The sequence below is a fragment of the Empidonax traillii genome, unplaced genomic scaffold (genome assembly GCF_003031625.1).
Source record: "Empidonax traillii isolate 1590-97213 ecotype Southwest subspecies unplaced genomic scaffold, ASM303162v1 scaffold433:size1479616, whole genome shotgun sequence".
NCBI lineage: Eukaryota > Metazoa > Chordata > Aves > Passeriformes > Tyrannidae > Empidonax > Empidonax traillii.
The window spans coordinates 443,923-460,705 of record NW_020955626.1 but is presented as its reverse complement, the minus strand read 5'-3'; the positions used below and the strand labels follow the sequence as shown (position 1 = coordinate 460,705).

General features: G+C 43.5%; 1 protein-coding gene across 26 annotated transcripts in view; it reads left to right on the top strand.

Moving 5' to 3' along the window:
- Window positions 1–16,783, top strand: part of FOXP1 (forkhead box P1) — a 384,733-nt gene that overhangs the window by 243,942 nt on the left and 124,008 nt on the right. The window contains exon 1 of one of the 26 annotated variants that reach the window (XM_027894564.1): window positions 15,274–15,655. The exons of the other annotated variants lie outside the window; for them this stretch is intronic. The gene's annotated coding sequence lies outside the window, so the exon portion shown is untranslated. Of the gene's footprint in view, window positions 1–15,273; window positions 15,656–16,783 lie in introns of those variants that run through there. 26 annotated transcript variants of the gene reach the window in all.

Genomic DNA, 16,783 nt, shown 5'->3' with positions numbered 1-16,783 from the left:
TCAACAGCCTCCCCTTAGTGTTTTTGTTTGTTTGTTTGTTTGTTTTCCTTTTATTGTTATTTTTTTTTCCCGTTTTGACTTCTTCCACCTAAATTGAAGTTCCTTCCTTCTCCTGGTCCTTGTGCCCTGGGGGATATGGAGGAGAAGGCCCCTGGCCCCACCTCTGTGGGCTCCAACAGAGCCGTGCCCTGCCTGGAGCTGCCCACGGCAGCACTGCTGGGACCCAGCGGTGGCACGAGCAGAGGACATCAGCTGTGAGGGGAAGTTTAAAAAATGCCATCAGGCTTAACTTGGAAAAAAATATCAACACAGAGGGTGTCAATTGAAAACCAGCAGGGTGGGAAAGCTGCTGTACTGTAGTGGGAATGCAGCAGCCTCAAGGCCCTTTAAATGATTGGTGACACACTAGAGATGTTGTTAAATTACCTTTTTTATTGGTTCTTGAGTCTTATGTCTTAAAAGACTATTCTTTGGAAGAAGTCAAGAGAATCCTTATATTTGGTTTAGATATAAACCTGAGATACAAAACATGGAAGTGGATCTGGACTTGAACTTCTCCGGTGTCTAGGGAGTATTTCAGGCTGGGATTTTGGTGAGACCTCTCTTTGCACATGATGGTTCGGAGGACTTGGGTGCAGTGTTCACCTGCAGCACAGCTGAGCTTCAACCAGGGATGTTAGTATTTTGGCATGTTTCCCCACCAAATGGGGAAATAGTGAAGTGTTTCTGTCTTACAGTTGTTTAAAGATTCAGAAGAACATTTCCTGTTTTGTTTTCAGCACCAAAGATTGAATACGAGGATTTACCAATTTTTAAATTCACTGATTATGTTGAAGAGAGTACTAGAAAGTGTTTGAGATGGGTTATGCTAATGAGCAACCAGAGGAAAAGGTTTTTTCGCGTCTAATTCTACTTTTTAGCATTCAAAACTGCTTATCTGTTTGTTGTTCGTGGGAATTGTTTCCAGTGTTGCCTTAGTTGCCCTGTCCGTAAAATACGGGAGGCAGACAAGAGGCTTTTAAATTTTGCTGAAAGATTTTAAGATGATTGCAGAGCGAGTGTGTATTGCCAGTAATTTGTAAGAGAACTTGGGACAGGCTTGATGAAGGATCACTGGTGAAACACTTACTTTAATTCAAACACTCTGGTTAAGACTTTCTCTCCAGCCTGCGTTGTCCCATATTTCACATTCATTCCCAGCATGGACTTCCTTTGCTGAAGGTCCCATAGGTAAGCCACGAGAGCAAAATATACTACAGGGCCTCATACCAGCACTTGGAGTGGGAAATTTCAACCATCCAGCTTAATTTTTCATGACTGTAGAACAATAGCCAAGATTGTGTTCTGGGTACAAAGGTGGCCACCGGGACAGCCCCATTAGCCCCGGCACAGGCAGCTCTGCCCCCATGGGCTGCTTTTTGGGCTGAGGCTGAGCTGTGGCCCGCAGAGATGTTTTTCTCCTGTGTTGGAGCAGGATCATCGCGGTGGCACGTTCGTGCCAAGGGGTGAGGGCTGAGCACGGCTGTCACCCGTGGAGCCGCGTTTTGTATCTGCCTGCTGGGGAGCAGCTGCAGGCAGAGGAAACCAATAGGGATAATGGTGATGCTGAATGGGAAAAGAGGATTTTTTTTTGAACCTGAAAAGGGCTGTTTATGTATCATAAACCGCTTTTCAATGCTGTAAACCCTTTGAAAGCAGCCCCTCTGCCTCCTCTTTGCTCTGTGCAGCATGAAGCATCCAGGTTGGCTCTCTGGGAAGAGCAGCAGCTCAGTGTGGTTTTTGTATAGCTCTCGGGAGGTATGGGGAAAATTCTGGAAAAAAAATCTCAATTGACCAAAAAATTTCAGCATTTTTCAGTCTTATGTTGACTCCTGATCAGTAGGCTGGTGTCTACAGACTGCTGAAAAATGCTGTGAATTGGTAATTATGAATTGCAGCAGGAGATCAGTTCAGCTTAGTGTTCCCAAAGCCTCAGAGATCAAAAGGTGCCAGTGAGAAAGGTAAAGCATTGAGGGGCAATCAATTTGCCAGGCTGCCTAAAACTTAGTTGCGCTATCTAGTTTGAGGAAAAAATGTTGTTGCTGAATTTTGTAAAGGAAATTTTTTTAAAAAAATAAGAGAAGGTGGATAACATTTCTGTTGAGGCATGGACTGTGCAGGAAAAAATGAGGATATGAAGCAATTGCTGGGGTTCTTCTAGGTTTTTATTTTTCTCTCGGTTTTATCTATTAATTTACCTGATAGGGCAGTAATTAAATGAAGAAAAGCAGTAAGAAGAAGCAAGAGGGCAGAATAAATGGCATCTTGTTTTTCTTTAATTTTCTGTCAAGTGCAGAGCAATACAACCATTTCTTTTTAAGCTGCAACAGTATGCATTTCCCTTTTTCATACTCTTTTCTTTCCAGCTGCCATTTCCAGGAAATGGTACTGTCAAAAGCTGTATTTATGTGTCACATCTCAGCCTGGTCTGGGTAGGTGGTGTGTGGGACAGGAGTCAGCTTATCCCCCTTTCACCACTGCCGTGCCTGGGTCCCCCATTTGTGCTGGGACTCACGGGTGCTGTGCAGTGCTGAGGAGCAGGAGCTGCCTCCCAGATTGGTATCTCCCAGGCTTTTAAGAGCATCAGTAGATAAGGATCAAGATTTTGAAGTAGTGGATATCAAGGGAAGCAAAGGATTTGTGAGCACATGTAGTGCCCGGGCATCACCTCCAGCTGCTCAAAGGGTCGCAGGAAGAGGAGTGAATTTAATCAGTAGAAGAAATGTGCAATTTTAAGGTGGCAAAAACCTCCTTTGCTATCGCCAAGCTCCTGTTCAAGAAGGAAGGCAGTCTTTTGTTTGTCTAGAGTGTATCTATTAAAGACTGGACATATTTTTTACTACTTTCAAAATCCTTTCACCAATTCCTCAGATTGTTGGCAAAATATGGGTAGTGGCAGATTCCTAATAACTCTCTTTCCCTTCTGCATCAATTATGTGTCTCTGCGAGGCAGAGCTTTGAGTCAGCTCTCCTTCATTTCGCTCTTCTGGTCGCTCCCAGGGGAGAGAGTCTCTTGGTAATAGGAGCTACATCAGTTCAGAGAAGAATACAGTTTTGTTCCCTTCTCGAATGACATATGACTATCAGGCATCTGATGAGTTCTCTGAGTGGGCACATGAATTGAACCTTTTAGGAGTCTGATTAATGGCCTGATGGGTAGGAAGCAGACACTCGTTACAGGTCTGGGGGATCTGCCTGGCAGAATAAAATAGTGCCGTGGTAGCAATGCCCTTTTACCCTTCTGAGCTCCCCTGCAAACGTCACCAGTGCTGCACGAAAAAGGAAACAAAGTTCACCACACAGTGGTTTAGGGGATTTTTTTTACTTTTGTTTTTGTTGCCCATGTGTTGTTGTGTGGGTTTCCTTACAGAGCAAGCACAAGAGATGTTTCAGTTTGACCGGTAGAATTGTTTCTTGCTTTATGTGATTCAAATTGTTAAGGATCCTGGGCACATTGACAAGGCCTGTGATCCTTGTGTCTCAACCTGGCTCCCAAGGAAAAATCTGTAATGCTGCCCATGCTTGTGGATAGGGCTGGATCCCAGTGCCAGTGTCAAGTGGGGATTTTTTCCTAATATGGACAGTAGTCCACAAGGAGCTGGATGAAGTCCATCAAACTAACGTCGCCAACAGCGAGTAGAAAGTTTGGCTGTGCTCTGCTTGGACCAGCCCCGAGTGAGAGACCAGAAGGTGAAAGGCTTTTTCACACCATAACTTGATATCTCATGGCCAAGGGTGATGTACTAAAGGCACAGACCAAGGAATGCTGCCATGAGGTGATGCTTGCTCACCACTTCCCTCTGCAAACAGCTGCGCAGTTGTGGCTTTTGCAAAATGAAGCTTTTGTTTTGTTTTACTTTGTTTTGTTTTGTTTTCCCCTAAAGACGGCTCAGAGCAGGAGCAGAGCAGGCACTGACATGCCCGTCTAAACCCTTTACTTTCCTAGTTTTTTGGGACATGTACCTCCCTTTGCCTTCTGGCCTTTTTACTGATGCAGTGCAAGTGTTTCCACTCACAAAACTTCCACTTGTGCTAATTTTGACAATGTGAAATTTTGGTGTATATTGATTTTTTTTCTGAGTTCCCAGTAGTGGATTGCACAGCCAAACCAGTGCTTTACGTGGGCACTGGCAGTCCATTCCTGGTCAGCAGTAAGTGCTGAGTTTGTTTTTAAGTAAAATATTGTGGAGCAAAGGGATTTTTTTGTGTATGTGTGTGTTGGTTTGTGGATTATTTTAAAGTCTTGATGGTCTGTATTAGACATAGACTGTTTTTAAACATCAGCATGTGTTCCTTTTCTTTGATGTTTTTTCCGAGAGGGATTCTGCCTTCCACTTTAACAAAAGGCCCACGTTCTTCTTAGGTTATTTTATTCTGCTGATGATGTTGGTTACTCAGATAAATAGGTGTGTGCATGTACATTTAAAATGCAACATTCCCCTTCGACACACCACGGAAGCATAACAGAAATGATCTTCTGTAGTGATCTCCTGTGCCAGAATTTTCATGTTTTGAAATGAAAATGGATTCTCCTTATCTTCTCATAGCCCCTTTGATCCATTGCCTGTGGGTGCATAGTGGCACTAACGACAGAGGACGGGGAAGCTTCAGCTTTGCATGGCATCATTAGCTCCGGAGCATTAGCAGCATCTCAGTGAGGAGCAGCCCTGCTCCCGCTATGCCAGGAGAGATCCTGCCCCCCTACACCTCCCCTGAGCTCGAGCCCAGGTGAGATACACCCCCTGGAAGGGTCCTGTGTGCTCCTGCCAGGCGTTTCTGCAACGCTCTTCCCGTTTTCCTGACCCTCTCAGTGCCTCGGCGGTAGGAATTCCCTGCGGTGATACCTGCTTTCCACATCTTTTCCTTCCTCCAGGTAGCACATAACTCCAAGGACTAAACTTGCAGGCTAGACTTGTGTTCACCTGTGCATCAGCCTGTACCCGAGCTGGGAGTTTGCATATTTGCTTTTTCCCCCCCCGATTATTAATTCAGTCCAAAGTTTGTCATTTGTAGCAACCAAATAGCTCGAACCTCTCTGCCAGGGCTCTGCGTGCAAGTACTGTCCAAAGCGTTCTCGGTGATGAGTCAGTTCCTTTTTTTTTTTTTTCATTTTAATGACGGGTATGCAGCTAGTGTACCCATTAGAGCGTGCCGAGGGATGGCATAGAAATGAGGATACACATGTGTATGTATCAGATGCTGAAGAGCAGCATTCGTGTTATAAATATAGCTCAGCTGTGTTCCTTCTTACATTTCAATTTTATAATCCGTTCCAGAAGATTTGGACAAAAATACTGTGGTGTAAGAGAGCATTAGTTTCTGGGTTCTTCAGATAATAATTCTTAGTACAGAAACTAGTAAATAAACCTCTAAAGATGGGCAAGATGACATCTTCCCTAGTTCTAGGAATTGGACTTGGGGTATAGATTTATGCAAGGTAAAATAAAGGACAAGTAGAAGCAGGAGCAGAACTGTATGTTTTATTTTTTTAGTTTATCGCTAAAATGTATGAATAGTCCTTTTTTGTTTGTTTTATTGGTGTGATTATATATGATCTATCTTTACATGTATACTTTTTAGACCTGGTGGGCCCACTGTGATTAAATGTTTGCTTTGAATACGTGTCCAGCGTGTTAACTTTTCACAGTGGAAAGTTGTTAAATTCATTTTTATACAAGGGGTGGGGGGGGAAAAGAGGGAGGGGGGGGAAAAAAGAAGAGATTGTTAAATGTATGGAAACCCTTATTGGCTGAATTATATAACTGAATTCATTCAACATGCTCGCTGTATCTTGTTCTCCTTTCAGTATTGCCACTCTGTTCATCACCCCTTTTAGTGCTTTAGGCATATGGCGTGCAGTACATCCAGGGAAGTGTCAACAATATGGCATATGTTATACATACTGATCTTGATACACCGTAGAAAATAATGGGCCTAACTTTAAAAGGCACGGTGCTAAGAATAGAGCGTGCTGCAACATGCAGACAGTGAATCCGCCATGAATGTCATGTTTGAAGACAAAAAGAGCTGTATTTTTCATTACTTTTGTGGCTTGGTTTGTGTCTTGGCATTGCTGCAAATTAAAATACGGCAGTGAGGTGGGTGCAGGCAGGATCTGCACCTGCCCGATGCCGGAACCCCCAGGGTCTGCTGAGCCTTGGGGGTCAGGGTGCATGGGGGCAAGAGGGGTCAGGGGTGTGTGTGTGCAGGCAGGAGGGAGCAGGGAAGGCAGGGAGCTCTGGGACCTGCCTTCTGTGTGAGCCAAGGTGGGGACCAGCAGGGACTGTGCTACTGACACCCGTCCGCAGGAAGAGGGACGGGGACAGGGGATGTCCGGATGCGCTTCCAGGAGTCATTAGAGGGTCGCATTAGCTCACCACTTAGCTCCCTCTCCTCGCTGTAAATGAGCCTGCACAAGCAGATTGCAACGCTTACGTTTAAAACCACAGTTGTGGAAATGAGTCTTTCCGAAGACTCTTCCAAAGATCTGCCCATTAGGATCTGACTGCTGGATCAGGGCTCTCGTCTGTACTCGCAGCAGTAAAATAAAGATGAAACGCTCTGTTTCTCATTTCTGGATCCTGGACTTACTCAGCTCCCCACTTCTCAGCCAATCCTTAGTCCCAGGAACACTCATTTTGAAATTAGAAAAAATTTAAACAGGGGGTCCTTCGAAAAACTGAGCCTGAAAATTGTTCCAGGAAGTTTCATCTTTAAAATGAATGATTCATACCGTCGTATAGGTGTGTGTGTATCTGTATGTCTGCATTGCTGTTTTTTGTGCTGTACTGGCCTGGCTCAGGAGCTGTAACATCTGAGGTGCAGAGAAGCAGTGACTGGAGAAAGGAATATCCACTTTCCAACAACGACCAAATATTTGTCCGTTATCTCTCTGGCCATTGTTGCAGTTCCTGATATCCACAGGACCACGCGGATCACCGCCCGGATAAAACAGCACAACAAAATATTTATTTTTAATCTTTGCTGAATGTTTGGTGCATGTTTATGAGGGTTAAACATTAATAGCAGATGTTGTTAATGAATAGAAGGCTTGAGCCAGCTTCTGAGACCTTTTAGTTAGTACATGAATTTTCTGGTTGATGACAATACTTGTAACATGCCTAATTACGAAGTAGTGTTCTAATCAAGCCTTGAATAACTGAAGAATTTCCCCTCCTCTTTTGCGGTTATTTCAGTGGCACACACAGGGATCGCTTCAGTGCCTGTGCTTATTCTTAGTGATTTTTCTTTTCTTAGAGCATTCATTGAGGTTTTTTCCCCCAAGAAGCACATGCATTTACGCTGAATGCCGGCGCAGGATCGTGCGCACACGGGCACAGACGGTGACGCGCACGGCACGGCCCCTCCATCCCGGCCCCACCAGCAGCTGAGCTGGTGCCAGCCTCTGAAGTTGTTGTCCCAGTTTGTCACACTTCCAGGTGAAGTACGTGAAAGTGATTATAGGTAATAAATATCTCTTTTTTTTTAACTTATTGCAGAGGCAGTTTTTCCCCTGTTAATGAGGGTAATTTGACTTGGTTGAAGGATTGCAGTTCTTAAGAATTAATGCAGCAATCCAATTCAAAGATTTAAAGAGATCTAAGATTTTTCACAGGTCGTGTGCTAGTGAATGTGCTCCTATCACATAGCAGCTAATGGACTTGAACAACAGTCTGTCATTTACTGTTACCTCAGTGTATAGCAGCTTTGCCCTTGATAGCGAGTATACTTTCCCAGCAGTGCAGGTTATTTAGTAGTGCGGTGTATTTGTAACACTTTTAAGAGACAGTATCCGATTTCTAACAGCCCTAATTACTCGATGAAGCGAGGTTACCTTTCTGACTTTCTTAATTACGTGTTTGGATCCTAATCTGCACAAGCCTAAAGTGTTTTAGGCTCTGATAGCTGACTCCTCTTTTTTTTTTTTTTTTTTTTTTTTTTTTTTTTTTTTTTTTTTTTTTTTTTTTTTTTTTTTTTTTTTTTTTTTTTCAAATTTATGTATACACATCTATAAAATAATTTTTGTGTTGCGTTTTCCTTGTATCAATACTCAAAGGTTAATTTTATAAATATGGAAGTGTTAGGTACTAGTCTCCATAAGATCCCCTTGTTTTTATGGATGCATTATTACCTTTTAACAGTGTTTCATAGTGACTTATTTGTAAATGGTGTTGGAAATGCTCTAATTTCTTGATCCTATTATGTTCCTGGATATGAAAAATCCTATTGTAAGGTAATTAGAAGGATTCTCTTCTATTTAAATGTGTGTTCTCTAGACAGTGTCACTCTATACTCTGCACACAAGAACCTTTGTTCCTTAATTAGAAAAAGGACTAGAGCTCATTAATTGTGGGTACAAAGTGATGTCTGCTCAAATGGAGAAGCAATAATACAGTTTAAATAATGATTGATCCTACATTTTAAGTCTTATGCTATTTTGTACTGATAGTGATAAATAAGTAACACATAATGCAGGTTGCAAAGCGTTGTGTGAAGATTTTTATGGAAAGATCTCTTTTTGCAAGGATAAACCTGTGTCGGGCACAATAAATAAAGGATGGATGGTACACACACAGCCTCTGCCGTTAGGGAAAGTCAGCATTTGTCAACAGCTGTACCGTAGCAGTGGCTGAGCTACTGGAGTTCACTCCACCCCATACTTTAGAAAATGAAATAATTGTGAAAGCCATGCAGTCAAAAGCAGTTTGGATTTTGGCCTTGCAGAGCTATTATTGTGATGAAAAGAATACTTTAATTACTGCTCACGAACAAGATGAGTTATAGATGTTTGAGTATTTTGCGGGGTGTTTTGGAGACAAGTGTACTTTGTTCTGTGAATTTTACCATCTCCCTGCCGTCCCCTTGGGAGGAGAAGGACAGATTTGGCAAGTTCAACCCAAGATCCTTCACCAGAAGGCTTCGGTTTGTGTGATGGCCACGGAGCTGGGGTGGGCTGAGATACGTACATGTCACCCGAAGGCCAGGCAGGCTCCCAACAGACGCCCTTCCCAGAAAGCAGGAGCAGGTTGCACTGAGCTTGGTGGTCCCACTGCCAAGGTGGGATGCTGGGATGGTGTCTGTGTGGGTTTGGAGTTTAGATCTTGTCACGTGAGGCTGGGCTGGGGAGAGCAGGTCACTGGGATGTGCACTGGTCGAGGGTGATGCCCCTCAGACTCCTCAGCCTGCAGCTCTGTCTCCTCCACAAACCCAGTGGTACCCATTCCTCTCCTTGCCCCACCTTGCCTCAAAGACTTAAGAAAGAGAAAAGCTTTCTCATTTTTTCAAACCCTAATGAAAACATGACATTAACAATGCAAAGCCTTTCCCATGTGAAGAGTCGGGAAGTTGGAAGGTTAGGCTTGTTTTCCTGCTGTTGGTTTCACTAATCAAAATGGTAAATGCTAGACCAGGGAATATATTTAACTCAAAGAGTATGGGCACTGAAAGAACCCCAGAATATCCTTCTCTCCTGAATTCCTCTTGGTGGGAAAGAAAAATAGTTTTTAAAAGATAAAAAAAAGCTGTTCTTCAATTGACTATGCAAAAATCTTATTGCAGTATTTATTCCAAACCTGCACACATAATGTTCAGTCAAGGAGAAAACAGCAAAAAACAGTTGTTGATGGACTTAGGCGAGAACTGGATTAAATAAGCATTAGTCTACTGAAGCTGATTACAGGAATATGAAAATGCAGTATCTTAATGGTACATATTTTCATGTGGCAGCTCAGTTGCCTTTCATTTTGCAGCTAATATGTCTATTCTTATGAGTCATTTACTTCTTTAATTACCTTTTGCAGGCAAGGCACCATGGTATATTAATGTGAATGATTTTTACTGCCAGTTTATCATACAATGCCCCAGAAGTTGAAAGGCGTAATTGACTTGGAAGAGCAGCTCATGAAGGAAACAATATTTAGTTGACAGTTTTCCTTGTACTCTCTGTTGACGTTTATGAGTTTACACTATGCTAAAGGAGTAATAAACACAATTTTCTTTCAATAACAGGAAAGAGTCACTTTTAAAATATATTTGTGGAAAAAGAGATTTGTTCATTTCTTGAATAATATAGAATAATGCGTTTCCAGTGATGAGATGTATATAAGATTGTCAATTGAATTAAACCTCGAAAGGTGCATTTATAACCTGCCTTGAAGCGTTAAAAGGTATTAGGGTGCATGTGAATTGAATCAGTTAGATGAATATTTAAATTATACACAGATTTGGATAAATCATATTCAGATCTGTGTGTTAGATTATTTGGTGGCCCTCTCAAGCGAAAGTTTGAAGTGGGAATTTGAGGGACGGAGGCTCTGTTTCTGGAGATGGAAGAACACCCATCAGAAAGCTCCCGATAAAACCCCAATTGGAGGATTATTGCGGAAACTTTCTATAACTTTGCTGAAACCAGAGGCTTGAGGAAGGTTTAAAATCAGCTTTGCAATCCGTCAAAGTCCATTTTCTCCTGGAATGCTACTTTTATTGAAATGACCTTGTCAAATCGCAAATTCTTTTTCCCAAGCATCCCCAGGACCGTGTGCAGGTATGATTAATCATCCCATCCTGCTTTAATTAATTTAAAGGCGCCCATGGCCGGGGCGGGAGGAGCAGCCGGCTGGCGAGGGCAGCTCTTCCCCCGCTCGGCTCGCAGAGAGTTAAACTTTTCACAGTTTTCCCGATTGTTTGCAGTTCAGCCCTCTGCAACATAATGAAAGTTTTCGAGCCATCTGTTGTTAAGCTGGCGGTGAGCAAGGCCAGTATATCCAAACAAAGTGCTGGCCTGCTGTAAACTGAACCTGTCAGTTTAGCATAGCTGGGCTGACCTCCCCGGGCGCGGGGCAGCGGGTACCAGGCACTGGCTGCCTGCTCAGCTTCCAGGGGAACTTCTTGGGGGGACCATGTTTACTTTTTCCACTTAGCGTTCCTCCCACAGGCTTGGACTAGTTTATACTAAATCTTTAAATTGACACTGGCTTTTTTCTTTTTTTTTTTTTTTTTCTTTTTTTTACTTTTTTTTTTTTTTTTTTTTTTTTTTTTAATCTTTTGGGGGATTACCGAAAAAATACATTAAAACCCCACGGTGGCTGGAATTTGAGCTTTTTGGAGGTGTTGTGGGGGGTCACGGGACAGCAGCCTCTGTGATTCTGTATCTCAGTGCATGCGCGTGTGCTGGCAAGATTGTCTCTCAGAAGAAAGAGGCATGTTCCCAAGTATCCCAGCTTGCTTTCCAGCTCCTATTGTTCCCTTTGTTCTGTATTATTTAAGATCAGTTACTCATTTGCTTCAGAGGATTGGGAATAACAGGCAAGGTAGAGCACAGAGCCAGCATCTATTGTCTTCCTGGGAGCCAGGGCTGCATCCAGAGTGGCTGGAGCAGCCTTCCTCCTGCTTCTGTTTGCTTCTGCCCGGGGGGTTGGTAGTTCCAGCATAAGGTACTAGAGAATTTGAAACTTTTTGAGCAGAATTGCCAAGATCAGACTGAAAATGCCCTTTATTCGCAGCACCGTGGGCTTGGGGATTGTTTTCCTTTCTTGTTGGTACGAAATGCACAGTAGTTTGGCCTCTCCTCCTCTGCCTCACTGTTTGTGCTTTTTCCAGTCCTGTTCCTCAGGTTACCTTCTCTTTTTCCTTCCTCCATAAATGGTATTTTGTTTATTCCTACTTGTCTGGGATGTAAAACATGTCATTTCTCTGCCTATATTCACTCAATACAAGTCATTTTAACACTATTTTGGGACTGGCAACAAAACTCGAAGTGCCTGTGCCAGGAAAGTGACTATTAGGCATTACCTTTTCTCGGTGTTTGTCTTTTGGACTAGACCTACAGTAAATACCTTTATGCTACCACTGCTGCCAAATTCAGTCTTTGCTTTCTACACTTGTGCTGTACCTGCTTGCCGGTCTTTGGCTGGTTTCAAGTGTGTTTTACTTACCTCATGATTCTTGGAAAGCAAACCTGATCCTCAGTGACCCCAAATGCTGCGATTCCAAGTCAGGAGGAGTTTTTTGCCTGAGGAAGAGCTGCTGAATCTGTGCCGTGAAACCAATGCGCCTTTGAAAAAGCGCTTTACAGCCAGTCAGTATCTTCACATTGTGGTGCAAATGTACTGGAAGCTCTGGAAAAACAGTGAAAGTAGTATTTGGCCTTTATAGAAGACCCCACCAAGGGGCTTGTGCTGCTGCCCACCAGAGGGTAGGAGTGCCCAGGGGATGAGGGGAAAGGAGTATGACAGTGGTGAAAAACACTCAATTTTAAATTAAAATGACTACACTTATGAGGAAACCCCGTCCAGCTCTAATCTGTTTGTAAGGTGACTGACACATAAAGTGCTTTTTGTTTTAAGGTAGAGGGAAGTGCATTCAGGATAGAGTTTCTGGCATAAATGTCAGGTGCAACGCAGTGCATGCTCACTCAAAAAGTCAAGCAGATAACCTTGGCATTTAGGGACATTGCCTCGTATAAAACGAAATTGTATTTTGTTTTTGAAAAGGAGGACTACATTAAGAGGTCACCTATTAGCTGTGTTTTTGCTAGCTGTCTGAAACTCAGCTCTACTGTCTATTAAACTCAAACCACTATGTAAACATTCCTGTGTTGTTCCTGGTCTCTACAATGGCCAAGGGGATCAGGTTTCACCTGCCTGCACATCTTCAAGCAATTAAAGCAATTAGCTTGAAGCCATTTCACATTCAAGGTCTACTGTGACATTCAAGTCCAGAAGAAGTCTAGGGGAGAAGGAAGAAGAGGAGTATAAAGGGCCGCTGTGCAGCACATGCACAGGAATAACCTGCGAGGGGGTTTTTGGACTTACAACGACTTCCAAATGCGGTCAGGAGGCTTCCCAGCAGGCATGCAAAGTTGCTGCTGAGAAAGGGAAAAGATAAAGAAAAAGCACCTAATGATCCTTTAAATTATACCCAAGTTTTGCACTGGGAAGGGAGGGGGAGGAGAGAAAAATAGCAACATGATTTGGAAAGATACTTGAGTGAAATAATACTGTGTTGGTCTTATTTACTGATATTTCTCCTGGCATGGATATCATATTTTTCTTCTCATTTAGGTGGGGATTTATATTTGGTGTTTACATTGTAAAACTACACTCACTCTGGCTAATGTATCCCTTACAATGACATTCAGCGCAGAGTTTAGTGATTCCAGCAGTAAGTCTTGAAAGCTGCTATTTTTTAAAAGGTTGGAGCAGATTAGTGGTGACCTTAAAAGATTAAACTAGTACAGTTTAAAGATAAATAATCAGCCTTTAGCACATTAGATAGCTACATAAGCATGACAGAAGGTGACTTTCTTACAACAGTTTCAGAATCCAGGCAGCATTTTTACATTTGAAACTTGACTAAGGCAGGGAACAGTGGTTTGCAGAAAGCGAGACATAAACTGATTGCACCACTTCAAATTGGTTAATACAGTTTTAAATCCACAGTTTTCCTGTTGGTTTTATTATTGAGAAGAGGCTAATTTTAAAAGCTATGCCTGCTGCAGAGGAAGATCTTGCTTTGCTGTCCCGGAGGGTGTTCTTAATCAGAAATAACCGCAGGCTAAATTATAATGTGGAATCCTGCTGCCCTTTAACCTAACACTGCTGCTCGTTCAGTGTTTGTTAACAAACAGCTCTAAGTACAAAATTGTTTGAGAATTACTTTTTCATTATATTTGCTGACTTCAATTAGAATAAGAAGCTTATTTGGGGAAGAAAAATTAAAAATGTATGGGTTTCTAGAGAAAGTTTCAGCAATTGTTTCCCGGCAAGCATCGCCTTCGAAACATAGCTGTGGACTCCGTGGCACACGTAATTCAATTTAAATAAAATTACCTTCTGAACTAATATTTCTGCACCAGTGGCAGAGGCAGAGCTCAGGAGCATCCCAAGATTCAGCCCTTTGATAGATGAACAGGCTAAAATGGTGGCAGGGGCTGAGGCCAGGGCCCCTCTTGTGCCTTGTGGGGGGATGCGATTCCCCCGTTCCCTGACGAAGAGGCACTGATTCCCCACGCCTGTGATGCTGGGGAGGGCTGGGCTGTAGACACAAGTGGCACAGCGTCCTATTTTATTTCAGTTTCAATAACACGTAATTGAAACGTATACTTGGCAAATTAATTGGTGAGTTGAAGGTAAGAACTGCTGAGTTAGTACAGACGGCAGGAGCCCTGCTCTTTTTTTCCCCCTAAGTTTACATGCTGGAGCGGAAACGCTGCGGTGCTCAGAAAGGAGGTGATGCCTCTGCAAAGCAGATCTTTCCAATTTTATTTTTTTTCTAGCTTAGTCTTCTGTTTCTATGATCTGCCTTTTGAACTGTTTTTGTGGCTGATCAGTTCCACCTAATATGTCTCTTGATTTCTGCTATTGTAATACTCAGACGACATGCTGTTCTCTTCATTTTTATAAGCTTTAGATGCTCCTGCCTGTCATACTCTGGCGGTTTATCTTCAGCGTCTGGATTTGCTTTCAGACTTGCATGTCTATCAAGCTGCTGTTGCTTTGAATGTGAGATCAAAAGAAGATGAATTCCAGTAAAAAATTTCCTTGTATGAAGAAAAGATTGGGGCCCTATGTAAACATCCCACTGACAGCTCCCAATGAGTTATTTTAGCAGAGCATTAGCACCCAGAATGACAGACAGTCCAAGACTACATGCTAAATAACAAATCAGTCCCTTCAGTGGCAGCAGCACGTTGCCACAACAGCAATACATTTTCTAAAGGAATCCTGTTCCTCTTTTTTATTGAATATGGCTGTTCGACTGCTCATCTCTTCACGAGCTGCCTTCGAGTGCCAGCCCCAGTTTACTTTTTCTTGACAATATCTGTGTCATGTCACCAATATGACAGCAGACAGGGCTTTGATAATTGGGTGGGGAGACGGTTAGTTAGTCATCTTGAGTTAAATAGGTAGTTTGTTTTAGGGAGGGGAAGGAGACGACGAAGGAGGGATAGCATCTGCTGGAATGCTGAACTCACGCTTTCGGAGATGCTGGATGCAAGTCCCTGCACCCGAGACAAGTCGTATTTTTGGGTGGTTGTTTATATTTCAGTTCACGCAGTTAGAGAAAACAGCTCTGCAGCCCGGCCAGCCTCCTGAGCCGGTTTTCAGAGCAAGCCATAGCACTGTCGAGGGTAGGAACGTCAAGCTTGGCTGGACTTACGGGCGAATCCGAATTTGCCTAGACACAGAAGTGAGGTGTGCTTCTTGCTGCTGTTTGGTCTGGTTGGGGACATAATTAGTTCTGCATGTTTCTACTTACAGATGGGGGTGATTTAATAATGCAGAATCGCTAGATTTTTGCGCCTGCTGTAGCGCTAAGCCCGACTTTGAGATTACCTGTGAGGTCCATCCGATCTCGCCACTTTGCAAGGGAAGAATTAGGAAGGAATGCTTTGCGGTTTCTTTGTCATTTAGTAAAAGCAGAGGTTGCTACTGTGGAGGCAGAGCCCGGTGGCTGCCGCGAAGGGCAGTGCTCCAGCGTCTCCCTCCAGCCTGCACTCCGGCTGCACGGCACTTCCTGTTTATTCAAACATCTTTTTACCATTCTTCAGCCCCCGCTTCACAGAAACAGCCAGAAACACATCTCCAGCGCGAAGACGGAAATCTAAAGGCAGACAGTAAGAGCTCACTCTGTTAAACTCTTCATTTTCTCTGCGAGAGCTCAGAGGAAAGGAGCGTGCAGGCAGGGCTGAACTTTTAACACGCTGCCTTGCGCAGGCAGCTTGGAGCACAGGAGAGGGGAATTGCGTTGGTTTACAGCTGAAGAGGCTGGTTCAGGTTGTTTAGTGCGGTGCTGACAAGGGTGGGTTTTTGGGCATGGCTTCGGAGGACCACGGAGAGAGGACCAGGTCCTCTTTTGGGGTGCCCGTCGCCTCGCGGTGTGGCAGGAGCAGCCATGTGTCACTGTCCCTGCCGCCCGGCCGGTGCTGTGGCTTCTCCTCGCGCTTGCACAAGTGCCAAAATAACTTAAACAACAACAACACCCCCCCCCCCCCCCCCCAAAAAAAAAAAAAAAAAAGGGGGAAACGTGGCTGCTGTTCTGGGCAGCACAGGCGGCGCAAGCCCACTGAGTCGCGTTTTTGTTTTCCGCAAATTGTTTGCATCGTGGCTCTGGCACCGTGTGCGAACCAGCCTCGCTAATATTTGTACCAATTTCATGCTAATAAAAATCAGGCTGCTGAGACAAGCATGGCTATTATCTCATTCATATGACTATTGTTTAGACCTGTGGTACTACAAAAGGAAAGGGAAAGCGTGCTCACGCCGGGTAATGGTTGTTAACTTCTCACGTGAGGGATTTTCTCTGCAGTTTTTCAGTATTAATGATTGTTGTATGAATGGTCTTCAGGGGTTGTTGGAAGACAGTGTAGATCCTCTGGGTAATCCTTGTCGCAACACAGATGCTGGATTTCTTCCTCTCTGCTCAAGTGCCTTAAAAAACTGCTTGATATTTCTCAGTGGTTTCTCCCCCTCAAAAGTCCACTGACATAGCAGGTAACTTTTTTTTTGGCAAGCATTTGTGGTGCTCGTACAGTGTGAAACATAAGAGAAAATGGAAAATATGCTGCCTGCCCTATGGAGAAAACCCATCCTCCTCGAGGCTTTTCCTGCCTCTCTGAGATCCAAATACACTTTAAAATTTTAAACCGTAAACCCCCATCTTCCTAGAAGAGAGAGCAAGAGAGAGAGAAATCAAGCTGTGTGTTCAGCCAAACCGCAAGTACAACAAACATATTTTGAAAATA